Below are 20,611 nucleotides of genomic sequence, written 5' to 3' on the forward strand. Positions count from 1 at the left end.
CTAACTACTGATAGGCATAGTTAGCAAATGAAAGATTTTGATAGAGAACGAACAATGTATTTACCTTACTAGTGTTCAAAAGTCATAATATATATATATATATATATATATATATATATATATATATATATATACACTGCTGGCCACCGTAAATGCAACACCCTGAAGGAAGCATCCGAATCAAGTGAAATTTACACCATGAGTTTGCAGCGATGAGATATGCAACTGATTAGAATTTCAGCACAGACGCACATCACGCGCGCCTGTGGCGCCACCTCATAGTGCCATTTAAGGCTTGGCGATTTCGACGAGTGTACGTTCGGCACGTGTGTTTACCTTGTGGTTGTTTCACAAGACGATCAGTTATGCCTCGTAGACAACAGTGAACATCTTTTGATCAAGTATCCGAGTTGGACAGAGGAAGGATAGTGGCTTACCGAGATTGTGGATTATCATACAGAGAAATCGCTAGTCGTGTTGGACGAAACCAAACAACTGTAATGCGGATATGTGACCGTTGGATGCAGGAGGTTACGACGGACCGACGTGGTCGATCGCATTCACCCCGGTGCACCACTGCACGTGCTGATAGGCAAATTGTGCGCGTGGCAGTGACGGATCGCTCACTGACATCCCGAACCATAGCACAGCACATTGCGTCTGTAACGCATCATCCAGTGTCTGCGCGTACCATTCGACGCCGTTTACAGCAGAGTGGTCTGTCCGCAAGACGTCCCTTGCTTCGTCTACCATTGACGCAGAACCACAGACGTCTCCGTCGCCAATGGTGTGATGACAGACGGATGTGGACGGCAGAATGGAATGACGTTGTCTTTAATGACGAGGCACGCTTCTGTCTGCAGCACCACGATGGTCGGATTCGAGTGTGGAGACACCGTGGAGAGAGGATGCTGGACAGCTGCATTATGCAGCGCCACACTGGTCTTGCACTGGGTATTATGGTATGGGGCGGTATTGGATATTACTCTCGCACGCCTCTAGTACGCATTGCCGGTACTTTAAATAGCCGGCGCTACATATCCGAGGTACTGGAGCCAGTTGTCCTTCCTTACCTTCAGGGCTCGGCCACAGCCATATTTCAACAGGATAATGCGCGACCACACGTGGCACGCATTGTCCAAAGGTTCTTCGTCAATAACCAGATTGAAGTACTTCCCTGGTCGGCTCGCTCTCCGGATCTTTCGCCGATAGAAAACATGTGGTCCATGGTTGCTCAACGAGTGACCCAGATTACATCCCCAGCTGCCACACCAGATGATATTTGGCAACGTGTGGAAGTTGCTTGGGCTGCTGTACCCCAGGAACACATCCAACGTCTCTTTGACTCAATGCCGAGACGTGTGGCAGTGGTGATCTCCAACAATGGAGGCTACTCTGGCTACTGATTCTGGCAGGAACCACATGTCACAGACGTCTGTAAACGTAATCACTTGATACTTGGTCAACATGTTATGTACAAAATAAATTTTGTTGTGCTACCTCTTGTCTTTCTTGGTGTTGCATTTACGGTGGCCAGCAGTATATATATATATCTGTCCATGATATCCAATATTACAAATTTACTCTTTCTGATGGACACACGTCCAGATCGTCCGCTCTCAAAATTCCGCCATCTCTCTCCCCACATCTACCACTGCTAGCGGCTCACCTCTAACTGCCCAACACTACAATAGCAAATATTCCAACAATGCAAACCAGCCATAGACTGCACACAGCACAGTCAGTGATTTTCATACAGAGCGCTACGTGGCTTTACCAACATAAAAACCTAAACAGCCTACTTACAAATGTTTGGGAAACTATCCCTTCAAGGACACAATTAAGTTCCAAATTTCGTTTTAAATGCACCCCATTAAATAAGAAGTAGAATGAGATTTTCAGTCTGCAGCGGAGTGTGCGCTATCATGAAACTTCCTGGCAGATTAAAACTGTGTGCTGGACCGAGACTCGAACTCGGCAAAGGTCCCGAGTTCCAGTCTCGCTCAGGCACTCAGTTTTAATCTGCCACGAAGTTTCAAATCAGAAGTAGGGTTGTTGCTCACTTTTCGGTGTCTTCCTGTGGACAGTGTGGAGTCAAATACACGTAAAATGTGAGATCTGCAATCCGTTCCAGATGTTCTTATTTTCGTTCTTGCATTATTTTTCCGTTCACAGATTGACGAATAGTGGGTTTTAAATTGAAAAATCGTTCCAGGCACATCCCTTGACTTAACCAACGTGTTTTGCAATAGTATATAAAGTATCTGTACCCTACTTTTAATTCCACTGAGACTTGATGGAAACAGTAGTGGAATAATGTGTGCGACCTTAGAAATTTTACTGTTCGTACCATCAACTTCTTCATGTGTTCCATACCAGCGAATTTTGCACTGAGTGCTTCTTGGTTCACAGAACAATAAACCCCATCTGTTTAGCGTTGTAATTTTTTTCTCTTCGACTGTCAACTAAATGTTTAAATGCTTTTGCATGGTACTACAATGCTGTTTCTTCGCAAATTTGCAGTACCTGTCACTTACGCAACTCCATAACACGTATTTTCATTCATTTTAAAGATCTGTGACTGCAGATCGCTAGACATCCTCTTTTTGTGCAAACAGTCACTGGATTCACTGGATTTATGTACGTCCTTCATACCATGAACAAAGAGAGAAGGGTAAACATCGCTGTCACTACCATTCAGCGGAACTGAAGGGAGTTGTGTCGACCGAAAAAACCACACCGTAGTACGAAATGAAATGGCGCGGTGCTCCGCGTATTTCCGAGAAGGACCGTCCAAAGGTGAGACAGGCGCGGTGTCGGCGGCCCGCACGTGGCCAGCACCACAGTTTGTCTCGTCGTGGCCGGCCCTGGTCTGGTTTGTGGAAAGAGACTGAGAGGAAGGAGGGCCGACATACGGGGAGGCGGAAATTACGCGGACATCAAAGGGGTGGCAGGAGGCAGCAGAACATGGACAGGTACTGCAGAAAACCTGTCTCTGGGCGGAGCACTCACGACGACAACGATAATGATGATCAGGATGGAAGACACAGCTGCAACAGCCACAAAACTGATGAGATAATTACCTCAAGAGTCTTAAACGGTAGGTGAAAGAAAAATTCTAGAGCACTGTTCCAGTGTTTTGCGTCATTATGAAATACACATGACAACAAAAATCGAACGAACTCACAGACGTGCAGGTAACATAACTGGTCGCTTCCGCCCACACGACTGTACAGGGCGTTAAGGGTATAGGTACAGATATCGTGATAATTGCTACCTTATTGTGCACCCATTCCAGTGCGCCACGAACTAGATTACGCTTCGCAGTACAGTCTATAATTTTTTCGTCCATGCGCCCATATTTTAATATCTAATCTTCTGTCCATGGGAAAATAAACATTAACAGCTTGCTTGTGCCATGCGATGTTGGGAATATTGACCATACTACTTTAGATATATCTGCAAATGAAGGACGTACTGGTGTATTGTTGTTGTCCTCGCTCATAAGCAGAAACACCTGCATTTTTACGCTTAACGCCCCAGTATAGCCGCAAAGGCCGCGGAACTCGACTTCTACTACTTTCAACGAAGGTGACGTTGTTCCCTGTTGCATAAATTTATGGAAACTCTATTCGAGAAAGAATTCGAGTGTGACAGTCCCGGTACCATGTTTTATACAATGCGTATGTATAATGAGAAACATGCGAGAGAGATTACGAAACATAGAGAATCCGATTAAAAGTCCGCAGATCTCTTCATGTACTGCGGAACTGACTACTACACTACTAGCCATTACAATTGCTACACCACGAAGATGACGTGCTACAGACGCGAAATTTAACCGACACGAAGAAGATGCTGAGATATGCAAACCATTAGCTTTTCAGATCATCCACACAAGGTTGGCGCCGGTGGCGACATCTACAATGTGCTGACATGAGGAAGGTTTCCAGCCGATTTCTCACACACAAACAGCAGTTGACCGGCATTGCGGGGTGAAACGTTGTTGGGATGCCTCGTGTAAGGAGGAGAAATGCGTGCCATCATGTTTCCGACTTTGATAAATGTCGGATTGTAGCCTATCGCGGTTACGGTTTACCGTATCGCGACATTGCTGCTCGCGTTGGTCGAGATCCAATGACTGTTAGCAGAATATAGAATCGGTGGGTTCAGGATGGTAATACGGAACGCCGTGCTGGATCCCAACGGCCTCGTATCACTAGCAGTCGAGGTGACAGGCATCTTATCCTCATGGCTGTAACGGATCGTGCAGCCACGTCTAGATCCCTGAGTCAACAGATGGGGACGTTTGCAAGACAACAACCATCTGCACGAACAGATCGACTACGTATCCACCAGCATGGACTATCAGCTCGGAGACAATAACTGAGGTTGCCCTAGTCGCTGCATCAGACAGGAGCGCCTGCGAAGGTGTTCTCAACGACGAACCTGGGTGCACGAATGGCAAAGCGCCATTTTTTCGGATGAATCCAGGTTCTGTTTACAGCATCATGATGGTCGCATCCGTGTTTGGCGGTGAACGCACCATGGAAGCGTGTATTCGTCATTGCCATACTGGCGAATCACCCGGCGTGATGGTATGGGGTGCCATTGGTTACACGTCTCTGTCACCTCTTGTTCGCATTGACGGCTCTTTGAACTATGGACGTTACATTTCAGATGTGTTACGACCCGTGGCTCTACCCTTCATTCGATCCCATCGAAACCCTACATTTCAGCTGGATAATGCACGACCGCATGTTGCAGGTCCTGTACGGGCCTTTCTGGATACAGAAAATGTTCGACTGCTGCCCTGGCTACCACATTCTCCCGATCTCTCACCAATTGAAAACGTCTGGTCAATGGTGGCCGAGCAACTGGCTCGTCACAATACCCCAGTCACTACTCCTGATGAACTGTGGTATCATGTCGAAGCTGCATGGGCAGTTGTAACTGTAAAAGCCATCCAAGCTCCGTTTGACTCAATGCCCAGGCGTATCAATGCCGTTATTACGGCCAGAGGTGGTTGTTCTGGGAACTGATTTCTCAGGATCTATGCACCCAAATTGCGTGAAAATGTAATCACATGTCAGTTGTAGTACAATATATTTGTCCAATGAATACCCTTTATCATCTGCATTTCTTCTTGGTGTAACCATTTCAATGGCCAGCAGTGTAAATATCAAGAGAGGCGGACTTGCCAGTATCAAAGGTGAAGTGGCGTATTGTGTTGCCAGAAGCATGGGTCACCTACGGGAGTTCAATGATATAGAATATGGACTAGTCACTGGACGCCACTTGAGTAATAGATCCATCAGGGATATTTCAACCCTTCTACAGCCGACCAAATTGACTGTTGCTGATGTGTATGTGAAGGCTACAGTCGACCAAATTGACTGTTGCTGATGTGTATGCGAAGGCTACAGTCACACTAAATTAAGCCCTGACTGACCTCATGTACTTAGGACAGTCAAGCATTGCGGACAGTTGTCTTAAAAGGACGCATTAAATCAGCGGATCAAATCACGCGCGAGTTCCAAAATTCTTCCTGCAGTTCGTCTGGCGCAATGAGAGTAGCTGAAAAGAATCAGGCACAATCGCTGAGCGGACCCTCAAAGGCACATCTGAACGTAGTCAGTGATTAGTGACGTTTCATATGATGTAAACGGTTATGCCACTACATAGTGGTTGACTTGAAACGAATGGGTTGGAATGATGAATCACAGTATACGCCGTAGCAACCCGGTGGAGGGTTTTTGTTTGGCGAGAGCCTGGAGAACATTACCTGCCAACAGTAAAATACGGAGAAGATGAGATTACAGTATGACAGTGTCCTTCGCAGTTAGGATGTGGTCCCCTAACTGCGCTTAAGAAAACTGTGAATGCGGAAGATTACGATCACATTTTACGGAACTGGCTATAGCATAAATTAGTGGAACAGTTCAGAGACAAGTCTCTGTAAGTGCATCTTTACACAGATGGTTGCCAGCTATTCAATGTAAAATGTCTAGTCAAAACTCTTAAATCCAACTAAATTTCGAGTTGTTATTTCAATTCGTAAACCAGTTTCAGCGCTACATTACGTCATCTTCAAGCCCACTAACCGACGTGTAGGAAGAGAGCGTGTCCATCGGCATAACAGTGCCATCTGCCATATCCCAGGCAATGTTTTGTAAAAACAACATTCCCTAAATGCACGAGTCAGCCCAGCGTCTCGATCTGTAGACGATGGAACTCATTTGGGATAGTTTAGAACTTCGAATTCGCTAAAACATCACTACCATTTCTGGTTTAAGTTCTTGAGGAATAACGGGCTGCCATTCATCCAGACATTTAGATACCTTATAGAAAGTGTGCCCAGCAGGGTTCAAGCACTCATAAAGGCAAAGGCTCAGCACACCCCACGTTAATGTCTACTGATAGGTGTCTGCACACTTCTGATCAAAGAATAAAAAGGAAGATTAAGGTTTACCTTTAGATCAGGTAGTGTATAGAGGCCTGCAGACAGACACTTTTCTCTCGTGGAATACACTGATGGAAAGCCGGAAAGCCGATAATATTACAATCCGTTCATCAAAAGAATAAACCTGATGTAAACATTGCGCTATGTATTCTTCCGCGTTTGCTGGAACCTCATTGGATTTCCGTTTCACGTAAGACTGCAACCAAGCTGTCTCGAATGCTGCCAAGTACGATAATAAGTATAAATTTTGTGCTGTGCGTTATGCGCATTTCGACTTAGCGATATTATGGGACAACACCGTTACCGGCGCATTTAACTTTGGCAGCACTGGCCGGTCAGCTGATACAGCTAGCCTGCAGTGACGTGGCCAGCTGCAGTTCACACGTAAAAAACGAGGCGAGCAGAGAAGCAATACAACTTCGAATGTAATTTAATTTTTAAGCAGAATGAAATAATACACTGCAGATCTCCCACAATACTCTCCTTCTATATTCATCGATATGATGGTCATCTGTGGTCCTGAATAGGACCAAGATGATGTTTCTGGTGTGAAAGGATCAGCCGCCAGAGAAACCTGACGCCCAGGGTTACGCCCGATTGCAAGTCTTATCTTGGTCGGAAATCATTGCAATCTTCGTGGAGGCTCCTTTAATGTACCCCAACCCGTCAAGTAACGGGCGTGGTCTTCGTGGATCTCACAGCAGCGCATGATACTGTCCATCTTCGGTAACTCCATGCAAAACTATACAATATGATCAACAACGCCCACCTCGTTTGACTACTCAGCACCCTCCTCCAAAACCGCAGGTTTTTTGTTGAATTTCAAGGACAACGCAGTCGCTGGAGAGCGCAGAAAAATGGTCTACCTCAGGGAAGCGTCTTGGCTCCACTTCTCTTCAACATCTATTCCAACGACCAGCCATCGACCCCAGGCACAAGGAGATTCTTATATGCAGATGACCTAGCCCTTGCTACCCAGAGCTCATGCTTTGAAAGAGTGGAAAGAAACCTGACAACAGCACTTACAACACTGTCAAGCTACTACAGTCGGAACCAACTGAAACCAAACCCTTTCGAATACACAAGTGTGTGCCTTTCATTTAAGGAACAGGGAAGCTAATCGTGAGCTGCATATTGCATCCAACTCCAGCATCATCACGCACCTAAATTCCTGGGAGTCACTCTCGATAGAACTCTGACATTCAAAACCCATTGCAAGAACACCAAAATGAAAATCTCCGCTCGAAACAACCTAATTCGCAAACTAGCGGGGACACATTGGGGATCACATCCACAAACTATTCGCTGTTCTGCAATGGCACTGTGCTTTTCTACTGCTGAATATGCTTCTCCAGTCTGGTACAGGTCATCTCATGCCAGACAAGTAGACATTGCTCTCAACGAAACCTGCAGGTTGACCACAGGTTGCTTAAGACCTACCCCAACTGATAAGCTCTACTGCCTGGCTGGAATAGCGCCACCGTGGATACGCAGAACAGTGGCTGCCAACAAGGAGAGACTGAAAGTGGAACAGGACAGTGCCCATCCACTGCACGGACATAATCCACCACAGCAACGGATGAGATCGCGAAAGAGCTTCCTGAGAACATCCGAGAAGCTCACCATTTCACCAGAGAAGGCAAGGCTGGAGTTATGGAAGAAGTCGACGCCTCACCTGCAGACGCCAGAAGCTGAAGAACTACCACCTGGACACAACGAGAGCTGGAAGGTGTGGAAATCTTTAAACAGATTACGATCAGGAGTTGGACGATCCAGAGACAACCTGAAGAGATGGGGCTTCATAACAGAAGATACGTTCTGTGATTGTGGACAAGAACAAATCACAAGCCACATGCTCCAGTGCCTTTTGTGCCCTACATCCTGCACGAAGATTGATCTCCTGCAAGCCACTCCAAGCGCCTGGAAGGTTGCAAAGTACTGGGCACATGTAATATAAATACCATTTGTGTATATATATATGTATATACTGTATTTATTGATGTGTATGGCTACTGTAAATTTGTATGTTTCTGATTCGAGAATAAAAAAATAAATAAATAAAAAAAACTCTCCTTAGACGACTAGACGAAAACCGCAACACGTTATCGTTTTTAGCTAATGCACTATTGTAATTAAAAACAAGAATGATGAAAATTCCAAATTGAACCAAAGGGTAATTTTTCTGTATAAGCTATGTGTAACGTAAGAGAGTATTGAAGTATTTCACCGTATAGTGAAATATTGAAGCCACTGAAGGTATTACTTACAGTCAGTCGTCTAGTAATCTCTTAGCTCCTTCCTTATCCGAATTCGAAAAATACATTTCAGTTCTGGAAGTGTCACCTGCTTCGTTGATAACGAGCCTTTCAACAACAGAATCCACGAGCCAACCAGGCGCAGCAGCTTCTCTTCTTCTTTTATGACGAGCCGTACCAGCGTTCGGCAGTGGCGTGTGAAAAAGCTGCGTGCGTTAGTTACCAGCACAACTGGGAGCTTAACAGTCTCGTTACTTTTCGAGCCAAATCCCGTAGCTTGGCTCCAGGTCAGTTCTGTTGGGATCATGTTGTAGTGGTACAGTGGCAAATGTAAAAATGCAGCATTTGTATGATGTGCTCCATGGCGTGAAAATGATTGTTTTTCGTGTTTCTGCGATACCATGGTGTAAACCGATGGACATGGTCCACGTAAAGAGGACTTGGTATTTCATTTTTGTCTTAAAAACTGAAATTGTTATGTTTTCTTAATGTAAACAACTTTTATGAACAGCCTTTCATAAAACATCGACAGTTAAGAATTTGTATTTGAAATGGAAACAGGAATTTCGCGTACAATATGTAATTAGAAACATGAAGGCGTGCATTACTCATAAAAATGATGATGAGTTTTATTATTATCAGATGTAGGTATTTCAAATTGAACGAGAAAGAAAATGATACTTTAAGAATGGAACTAACGCACGAATAATCGCATTTAGTTCACATTTCGTTACGCTACCGACAGCGCTAACACGTTCAATGTACGTTACTTCACCAACTGCTATATACACCGCTAGAAAACCTTCAAAGCTGATTATCTCCGTAAATGTATGAAAAACATTAAGTACAACCTTCTTCTTTTTAACCGTGTTCCACGCGCATGTTTCACTACGGAACAGAAAGCAGCCTCAGCCAATTTCATACTGCGCATTAACAACGCGACAATCAGAGCACAACCCTGCAGAGCTGTGACTGTACACGATTTTTGAAGTAAAACCTACGTGGCTAAAGCGTGATTAAGAAAAACGTTGATGGCTGTTAAAACATTTGAACATCTTAAAGTTTGATTTAATGTAACTTAGTAATAATATATCTAATACATAAGTAAGACCTGCTTCCAAGAGCGCAACAACACCAGTGTACGTGTGCTATGGCTTCTGACCAATCTTCGCGTTTGTGTTTAATTACCTTAGGTTCATTCTTATGACGAACGGATTATAGCACAATGTACCGTCTGCTGAGCACTGAACGATGGATTGCTCATTGCATGTGTGGATGTAGATGTAGAAGGAGACATCTTGTGGCACCATGGAACTGTTATTTTAGTGGGGGGGGGGGGGGGGGGGAAGGGTAAAATGGTTGCTGGAGACGAAGTCTTGGCTACAGTAAGCAGGTTTAAAAGGATGTAGGTTGCAGTGACATAGAGATGAAATGTCTTGCACAGGATAGACTAGCACAGAGAGATGACTCGCGGGGTATCTACGTAAATGTAGATATAGAACTACTGCATCTTGGATAACCAAATCGAGTTGTGAGCATTTCTGGACGAGAGTAGTACACCAAAACGAACTTGGATTAACAGTCGTTGTGCAGTTGATAACAGCGCTCTATAGTTCCAGGTACGTCAGTCAACAATAACCTGTAAGAGATTGTATACATCATAGCGTGAAAGTATCTCTATTGCCATAACACTGTTATATTCAGAAAGCACTTTTTGTTGGACCCCGTCTGGAAGAAATCGCAATATAGTTATTTGTAATCGTGTGCTATTCTAGACACTTTTTTTTTTGAATCGTCAGTCTTCAGTTTGGTTTGATACCGGTGGCCGCGAATTCCTCTTCTTCGCTAAATTCTTCATCTCTTGGTAGCACTTGCACCCCACGTTCTCGGCCTCAACAATTTGTTGGATGAATTCCAATTTCTGCCTCCCCCTACATTTACACCTTCTACAGCTCCCTCTAGTACAATGCAGGTTATTCCCAGACGCTTTAACACATGTCCTATCATCCTCTTCGTTCTTATCGTCACTGTCTTCCATACTATCCTTTTTTCGTCAATTCTGCGAAGAACCTCCTCATTTCCTATCTTACCAGTCCATCTGATTTTCAACATTCTTGTGTAGCACTGTAACTAAAATCGCTTCGTTTCTCCTCTGTTCCGGTTCCCCACTGCCTGCAGTTCATTGCCGTACAGCTCCGAACGTACATTCTCAGATATATCTTCCTCAAATTAAGACCGATGTTTGATACCAGAAGACATTCCTTGATCAGAAACGCCCTCTTTGTCTGAGCTCGTCTTCTTTTTATGTGCTCCTTGCTCCGTCCCTCACGGGTTATTTTGCTGCCTAAGTAGCATAATTCCTTGCCCGTGTCTAATTCATCATTCCCAGTTTTGAGATTAAGTTTCTCGTTGTTCTCATATCAGCTACTTTCGACTTTGTTCAACTTACTCTCAATCCATATTCTGCACTCATTATACGATTCATTCCATTCAACTCATTATGTAAATCTACTTCACTTTCACTGAGGATAGCGATCTCTACAGTGAGTCTTACCTTATTCATTCACCTTGAATTTTAATCCTACCCTTCACCCTTTCTTTTATTTCTGTCATTGCTTCTTCTAAGTATAATCTTAGCTATACGGCGAAAGACTGAATCTTTACATCCTTTTTAATTCAAGAACTTCGTTCTTGGTTTCCCACTCTTATTTTTCGCTCTTGGTTCGTGTACATATTGTGTATTTCCCCACTCTTATTTTTCCCTCTTGGTTCGTCTACATATTACCAGTCTCTCCCTATAGCTTACCCCTAATTTTCTCAGAATGACGAACATCTTGCACACAATTTGACACTGTCCGATACTTTATCCAAGTCGACAAATCCTATGAAAAAAAAAAATGGCACTGAGCACTATGGGACTTAACATCTGAGGTCATCAGTCCCCTAGAACTTAGAACTACTTAAACCTAACTAACCTAAGGACATCACATACATCCATGCCCCAGGCAGGATTCGAACCTGCGACCGTAGCGGTCATGCGGTTCCAGACTGAAGCGCCTAGAACCGCACGACCACACCGGCCGGCAATCCTATGAACGTGACTTGATTTTTCTTCAGTTTTGCACAACGGCGGAACTGCCTCTCTGGTGATTTTACCTTTTTTAAAGCCTTCTAAGAGTTCGTCCATTTTTTTCCTTTCTTCTGTATATTATTCTTGTCATAAGTTTACATGCATTAGCTATTAAGGGGCTCCGGAAAGGCTCAAAATCATGAAAAGTTCAATTTTTACTTTTTTGCGTTTTCTGAATCTGCAGACTATTACCTTTTAATAGATATATAATTTATTCAATTCCTAAGACTACAACTATTTTTAAATTTTTTTTTAAATGTGTTCTACATGGGCGTGACCCACTGTGGAGCTGTTAAACTGCTGTCAAATGGTGTTATTATTAACGTCCGTGTTCATCAGGTACATTTTAGTGATGTGAGATAAAGTATGTGTTGTGGCTAACCTGTGATGGTTCAATATATATCGCTGGTGTGATTGTCGATTGTTTCATGTTTATTTACTCTGTCGTTATCTCGAAAATATTCGTAATTAATTCTGTTTCTTGAGTCTGTTTTGTTGAAGTATAATAATGAGTAAAAGTAAAGTTATTAGAAATCCTCTGAAGGCTTTTAAGAAAAGGAGAAATGTTGGAAAGCCAAAGGTATGTGTTATTACTGTAAACAATAAAGACGATAACCAAGTGAGTGAACCTAACCTCTCAAGTACACCTGCCCATAGCAGTCAAAGTGGGAAAGAAAATACTTCACAGAAGAAGCTTGGTTCAATGAGTGAAAACTATGAATGTTTTATGGGCGAATCGGATGTGAATGAAATATTTGATATGTCGGTTCTCAAAGGAATTTTTTCAAACTGTGTAAGATGTATTCATTGTAGTGAAGTTGGTCTGGAACTCTCCATAATAAAGCACGTAGGACTTGCTAGTGAAATACAACTGAAATGTGATAAGTGTTCATACATGACCACCTTTTGGAACAGTGTTGCAGTAACTGCGACTGAAGAAAATGGTAGCAAAATCTACGAACACAACAACGAGCGATGCTTGCTTTAGACAAGGAACGCCTTCGGGCTGCAGACAGGGCTGTAAAGAGTCTAGAAATACAAGCAAGAGTAAACAGGAGGAGGAACAAGAGGAAGCTGGAGGAGGAGTTTGCAGAGGATGAAGATAATCCATCCTATGGACCTGGAATGCACTAAAAAGTTAATCCAATCTTTGTCGCTCGATTCCCAAAACTTTTATTTTCTCATACTAATTACATGTTTTCTAAGGATCTTCCAAACATATTTGTTTCAAACTTTCAGTAAATGTTACACAGTACCGTCTGCATAATTTAACACAGCCTTTTTCCCAAAAACTGTATATTTTTGAATATATAAATAAAAAATTGCAAAAAAATGTTGTCAATTTTCATTACAATTGAAAAAAAAATCATCTTTAATAACTGAACTAAAATTTTGTAAAATCCCTGTGTTAAGTTGTAGCCCATATTCCAATAAATAATCTGTAAAAAGTTCAACTTCCTACCTCAAATACTTTGTGAGGAAAGATGGAATTTATAAGCGTTATTTTAACATTGCAAGTATAGGGCGTTCCGGAGCCCCTTAAGTGCAACACTTTGAAGTGGCATCTAACCGGTATTGGCGGGACTTTGTTGCTAATTTTCAATGTATTTTTCTTCTATCGTACAACCTGAACTTGCAATGATTCGAAGAAGATGTCCAAGAACTTTTTACTAATCAGACGGCATAGAACGCTTATCACATTGCGATATGCAATTTTCGTTTTCAAAAATTCCATCGGCCCATATCTTTGGATGCGCTGCTCGCAACACCAGTCTGGGACAATTACTCGTACTATATCCATTCTTAAACTGCTCCGGAACTCACTGAGTGGGTGGAGGCGGAAGCCACCTCACATCGTCACCTCAAACAGGCTTTCGCTGTACTCTTTCCACCTGTCCGCTCTCTCCTCTGTGTTTTACAATGGCACTGCTCTGTTGATTCCATCCTTACTTTTAATTTCACAGAAAGTTCCTTTGAGTTTCCTATATGCTCAGTTAGTCTCCCAGCTATCATTTGTTTTTCAATTTTTTCATGTCTTTCCTGCAGCCAGCTATCTTTGCCTACCCTGCAGTTGCTATTTATTTCATTCCTAAGGGATTTATGTTGCTATATTCCTGTCTTTCCCTGAACATTTTTGTACATTCCTCCTCCGTCTTCCAACTGAAGTATTTCTTCTTTTACCCAAGGTTTCTTCGCCGTTACTTTCCCTGTACCTATGTTTGTCTGTCCAACATCTTTTTAGAGATTTTCAGACCTCTTCAACTGAGCTGCCTATTCTAGTATTCCTCATCGCAGCATCCACATCCGTAGCAAACGACAACCGTGTTTCATCATCCCTTTGTTCTTCAGTAACTCTCTTCTTTCCACACTGACTCTTCCAGACGATTCGCTTAAGCTTCTGTCTCTCTTCATCATTATTAAATTATGATTTGAGTCTATATCTGCTCCTAGGTACGACCTAAAATCTAATATCTGATTTAGGAATCTCTACCTGCCAATGATGTAATCCAGTTGGAGTATTCCCATGGATCTGGGTCTTTTCCAAGAATACCTACTCCTCTTGTGGTTCTTGAACGGACTATTCGCCATTACCGTCTGAATGTATTGCGAAATTTAGTTAGTTGTTCTTCTGTCTCAGACTACCACTGAGCCTAAATTTTCGAGAAATTTTTTATTCTGTTCCCTCCAATACTGCAGCGTTCTAAACCCGCATGACTGTTAGGATTTCATTTCCCTTTACACACGGAATTATCTGTTCCACATCCTCGTATTCTTTCTCTATCTCTTTATTTCCTGAACTATCATTGTCGGAGTTTGTCTGGTACCGAATATGATGAGAACGAAGCTACCATTGAACTGTTCAGAGCAACTCGCTTTCTGCACTACATTCCTATTAATAACAAATCCTACTCCCATTGTAACATTTTCTTCCGCTGTTGATATTATTCTACATTCGTCTTGCCAGAAATCCTAATCTTCTTCTCATTTTACGCCGCTGACCCCCACTACAATTAATCTGAGCCATTGCATTACTCTTCTCAGGTCTTCTAGCTTTCCTACTTGTAGTTTTGAAACTTCTGATATTCGAAGCTCCGACTTGTAGAATATTATCCAGTCGCGGTCATGGTATCTCTTCTCGGAGATCCGAATGGCGGGCGAATCCGTAATCTTCTGCTGCTAGAGAAATCACAATGACACTTTTTATATTAAAGGCCACACGTCCTGTGAATACACATTATGTTACTTTAATGGAAGTGTTTCCACTGCCTTCTGCTTCATCGTGCCGTTTATTGTTTCTGTTTCTTCCGTCTTTTACGGGCACTTTTCGACCCTGAGGGCTAGAGAGCCCTTTGGCAGAACGAGAGTAATTTCCTATGACGGAAGTTTTCGTCCGCTATTGCCAATGTTTATTATACAAAATTTAAGCAATGGCTGGGTTCGAACACCGGACGCATAACTTTTTGATTACTAGTCAAAGATGCTGCCCATAGAACTCGTGTAAGACACTGTTACCAACCTAGGTGGGGTTATACCAGAATGACTATGTATCTGAGGAACGTAAAGAAGAATTAGTGAGAAAGTCTCATTTCGTAGGATAAAAGGCACTAAAATGCCTCCTAGAAAGCGAAGTAACGTGAAACACAAGAAGAATTTTATCCAGGAAGAAAGCATCCGGTGTCATGTGTGCCCTCAGTGCTTCAACGACCTTTATCATAACTCACTCTTTAGAAGTACTGCTGGCGAGAGATTGTTAACATCCAACGATTCTCAACCATACCTTGAATCACGTGCTTTAATAGTGGCTCACAACAAACAACCCACAGCTGAATTCATTTATGTACGGGGCGTTCCACAATCTCTGTGCTTAGGGCCTACAGGACCGCCGCAAACGCTACGACTGTGGTAGGTGATATATCGGCCAGATCCGAACTAAACGAGTTAGGAAGAAGCTACGGAAGAAGTCCGACAAAACCGTTCCGCCATTTAACTCTTCAGACACGTGTGTTTGCTCACAGATGTATGCACGAAATCAAACTCAAATCTTACCAAGTAACGGCTGTGCATCGACTGACCAGGTCAGATGGAGCCATGTATGGCGTCATATCGATACAGTTCCTCGTAGAACATTTTTGAGGTTTCGTGAACTTGCTACGGTTTCTCTGGCATCCTGGTAGGTGGCGCTGCTGCCGCATTTCGACCGAGATTTAACCGCACGCTCAGCTGGAACAAGACTGACGGCTGACTGTCTGGAACGGAGTCCTTCTGGATCACGGCCTGGGATTGTTAGCCGGGACAGTCCGCTCGCCGCTTTTGGACGGTGGAAGTTACTTTGAGTAGCGTGGCTACGCCTACAGCAGGGTGGCCGCTTCCCTCTGCCTGTGCGGTAGCTGGCCGTACTCGGAGATCGACATGAGCTGTTTCCTGCTGCCTAGGTTAGTGGACGTGACCTGACGCCAAAACAACAGTGAGTTCCATTTATTGTGTGCTGTAAGGTGTCTGCCACGGTCGTTCGATGTTCTCGCTGTAAGCTGGTTTGACTTATACCGTCAGTCACTGTTTTGACCAACGTCGTTCATGTGGATCATCCTCCTGGTAATGAGGGCATGCCCCAGTTAAACTTTTATTCAGCTGTAATAGGGATTTCATTTTTTTGTTTGTGAGTAAATGGTGTGGAAAGACTTGCGTGTATTTTCTCAGCTTTTGCATAGTCGTTTAATTTTGATCTCGTACGATTTACCTTTACCTGCACTACTAATGCATGTCCTCTCCGGGCTCAAGTATCTTTAGTATTTGTCACTGTCAGTTAAGATTTAAAGGATCATGTGAGTACTCCAATTTATTTTGTTACATAAATTCTACTCTGTTAACCCCTAGTACTTGCGAGTCAAAGTGACTCAGGTGTCTGCCTCGCTTCCCATGCAAGCTGGCCCGGGTTCTATTGCCGGCCAAGTTGGAAATGTTCTCCGCTCGGGGACTGGGTGCTCTGTAGTCCTCATCGTCATTTCATCCTCATCACCGGCGTGCAAGTCGTCCAATGTGGCGTCGAATGAAAGAAGACTTGCACTTGGCGGCCGAACTTCCTCGGACTGGGCCCCCCGGCCAACGACGACGTACGCTCATTTCAGTTTTCTTCAGTGTAGCGGCAGTCACCGAGCCGAGAAGGCACGCAGCAGAGCAGCAGCAGCACTTGCCTGATAAACTGTAAATTAAGTTAGTCTCTGCTTTTTGTTCACGTGCTTCTACAAAGAAGAGAACCGTGCGTGTGTATTTCACTGTGTAGAATAGTGGTTAGAAAATTAATTGTAGATTTTGGGGTTTTGCGTAAGTCCTGTGAATATCATTGTATAGGGCGGCAGCCTAGTGTAAATATTCTGTGTAGAGACACTTATTTCTGATTAATAGCTTAGAGAGGATATAAAATGTAGACTGGCAATGGCAAGGAAAGCGTTTCTGAAGAAGAGATATTTGTTAACGTCGAGTGTAGACTTAAGTGCAAGGAAGTCATTTCTGAAAGTATTTGTATGCAGTGTAGCCATGTATGGAAGTGAAACATGGACGATAAATAGTTCGGACAAGAAGAGAATAGAACCTTTCGAAATGTGGTGGTACAGAAGAATGCTGGAGATCAGATGGGTAGATCACATAACTAATGAGGAGGTATTGAATAGGGTTGGGGAGAAGAGGAGTTTGTGGCACAACTTGACTAGAAGAAGGGATCGGTTGGTAGGACATGTTCTGAGGCATCAAGGGATCACCAATTTAGTATTGGAGGGCAGAGTGGAGGGTAAAAATCGTAGAGGGAGACCAAGAGATGAATACACTAAGCACATTCAGAAGGATGTAGGTTGCTGTAGGTACTGGGAGATGAAGGAGCTTGCACAGGATAGTGTAGCATTGAGAGCTGCATCAAACCAGTCTCAGGACTGAAGACCACAACAACAACAGCTTGCGGTCTCACAGTTCAGTGAGAAATCTGAACACCAATTTTTAGTGTTACTTAATTCGCCTTTAGTATATTTTCAAACTCAGTAGCGCCATTTGAGACCTTATATCTATTATATACAGAGTACGATATGGCTACGGACTGTGCTTGTTGTGAGCGGACATAAGGAGAGTTGGCTGCTGTCCGTAAACAGCTGGAAGCTGCGTTGGCTACCGTCGACAGTTTTCTAGCTAATGCTCGAAGATACAGTGACGTCAGGGCGCCAGTGACGAGACATGCGACACCTTTGGTGTCACTGGATTCCCCTGGTGGTCCGGACGTCACTTTGGTTTCCGATATGCAACATCTGACCGGTACTTCCTCACTCCAGAGTGTGTGGCAGACAGTGGTGGGTTTGCGTCTCACTGGGCGGAAGGCGAAAGAGGGTGCAGGCTGTGTAGCTGGCTCCCTACGTCTTAGCAAAAGGTAAGACATGCTTCCCAGTGTTGATGGTAACTCTGAGCCAGCACGGGATGCCTCTCCTGTTGGGCCAGGGGTCGATTATCCTGCCCAGTCCGGACAAGTACAGAGGGTGGGTATGCTAGACATTGGGAGCTCCGATGTTGGGCGGGTGGTGGAGCCCCTCAGGGAGATAGCAGGCAAGGCGAGAAAGAGTTCCAGCTTGCATTCGGTATGTGTGGCGGGAGGTCTCATCCGTGATGTGGAGCAGGCCCTGCCGGCGGTAATCGAGTGCACTGGGTGCAACCGGCTGCATGTAGTGGCACATGGCGGCGCGAATGACGCCTGCCGCTTCGGTTCTAAGGCTATCCTCGGCTCCTTTCGGCGGCTGGATGATTTCGTGGAGGCAACTAGCAAAGCACGCGGGGGGCAGGCTAAGCTGTCTATTTGTAGCATCGTACCCAGGGTTGATCGTGGTCTTCTGATTTGGAGCAGTATGGAAGGTCTAAACCAGAGCCTCAGACGGCTCTGTAATGGTATCGGATGCAAATGTCTCGACCTCTGCTATCGGGTGCAGAATTGTAGGGCTCCCCTTAATATGTCAGGCATGCAATACACGCAGGAAGCGGCTCTTGGGGGAGCGGAGTACGTGTGAGGTGCACATGGGGCTTTTTTACATTTGTGGACCCCTCCCTTGGGACCAAACACGATTTGCCTGTTAAATCAGCCACAGCAACCTCAAAGAGACTTGCTCCTGACAGATCAAAGATAGAAAACATTAATATGATATGATTAAACTGCAGGAGCATGCAAGGAAAGGGCCCAGAATTAGTATCGCTTATTGAAGGCTATAATGCACAGATAGTATTGGGAACAGAAAGCTGGTTGAAGTCAGACGTCAATGACAACGAAATCCTACATTCAGACTGGAATGTTTATCGTAAGGATAGGTCAGTCGCCAATGGTGGCGGCGTGTTTATTGCAGTAAAAAAATCGATAAAATATAGCAAGGTTATCACGGATTCGGAATGTGAATTAATCTGGGTGAAACTGAGTTTCAAATAACGGTCAAAAATGGTGATCAGATGCTTTTATAGACCACTTGGGTCAGGATCTGTAGTTGTAGAGCGCTTCAGACAGAGCTTGCAGAATATCATTAGTAATTTTCATGATCACGCCGTTGTAATAGGGGGTGCAACTTGCCAGCTATAGGTTGGAAGTGTTATGCCATCAAATCTGGTGCCAGAGACTGGGAATCGTGTGGCATTGTCCTGGATGTCTAGTCCGAAAATTAAATTGAGCAGATAGTTAGAAAATCAACTCGTGAGCGTAACGTCTAAGATCTCCTGGCAACAAACAGACCTCAACTTGTCGAATCAATTAACGTAGAAAAAGGTATCAGTGATCACAAGGCTGTGACACCATCTATGCGACGGGTCCTACAAGGAATGTTAAGAAAGGTAAGAAGATATATTTGCTCAGCAGGAGTGACAGGATACAAATTTCAAAGTATCTCAGCAGTCAGCATCAAATATTAGGTGATGAGGACGAAGACGTGGAGATCAAAAGGAAAAAATTCAAAGGCATCGTTCAATATGCCATGGACAAGTATGTTCGGCGAAAGGTTTTAAGCGATGGGAAAGATCCACCATGGTTTAATAGCTGTGTTAGAAAAGCTCTACGTAAACAAAGAGCACTTCATCTCCCATTTAAGAGAAGTAAACACCTAGATGAGAAACAAAAGCTGAACGAAGCGAAAATAACTGTAAGGAGAGCAATGAGAGAAGCATTCAATGATTTCGAAAATATGACATTGTCAACCGACTTGAGTAAAACCCTAAGAGATTTCGGTCGTATGTAAAATCAGTAAGTGGGTCAAAATCATCTATTCATCCTCTCAGCAACCACAACGGCACTGAAACGGATGATAACAGAAACACCGAATTCGGTCTTCCGAAGTTGTTTCACCGCGGAAGATCGTAACACTATCCCTCCTTTCAATCGCCTTGCGAACGTCGAAATAGCAGATATTGAGATAGCCAATTGTGGAACTGAAAAGCAGCTACAATCGCTTAGTAGTGGAAAGGCTTCACGACCAGATGAGATACCTATAAAATTCTATAAAGATTATGCGAAAAAACTTGCTCCCCTTCTAGCAGCAATTTATAGTAGATCGCTTGAACAACTAAAGGTAGCTAACGACTGGAAAAAACAGCAGGTCCTTCCCGTTTTTAAGAAAGGCCGTAAGACAGATCCATACAATTATAGACCTATATCGTTGATGTCAATTTGTTGTAGAATTATGGAACGTGTTTTATGCTCAATAATTACGACGTTTTTGGAAAATGAATAGCTCCTCTATAAAAATCAACATGGATTTT

This window comes from Schistocerca piceifrons, chromosome 7 (assembly GCF_021461385.2).
Source record: "Schistocerca piceifrons isolate TAMUIC-IGC-003096 chromosome 7, iqSchPice1.1, whole genome shotgun sequence".
Lineage (NCBI taxonomy): Eukaryota > Metazoa > Arthropoda > Insecta > Orthoptera > Acrididae > Schistocerca > Schistocerca piceifrons.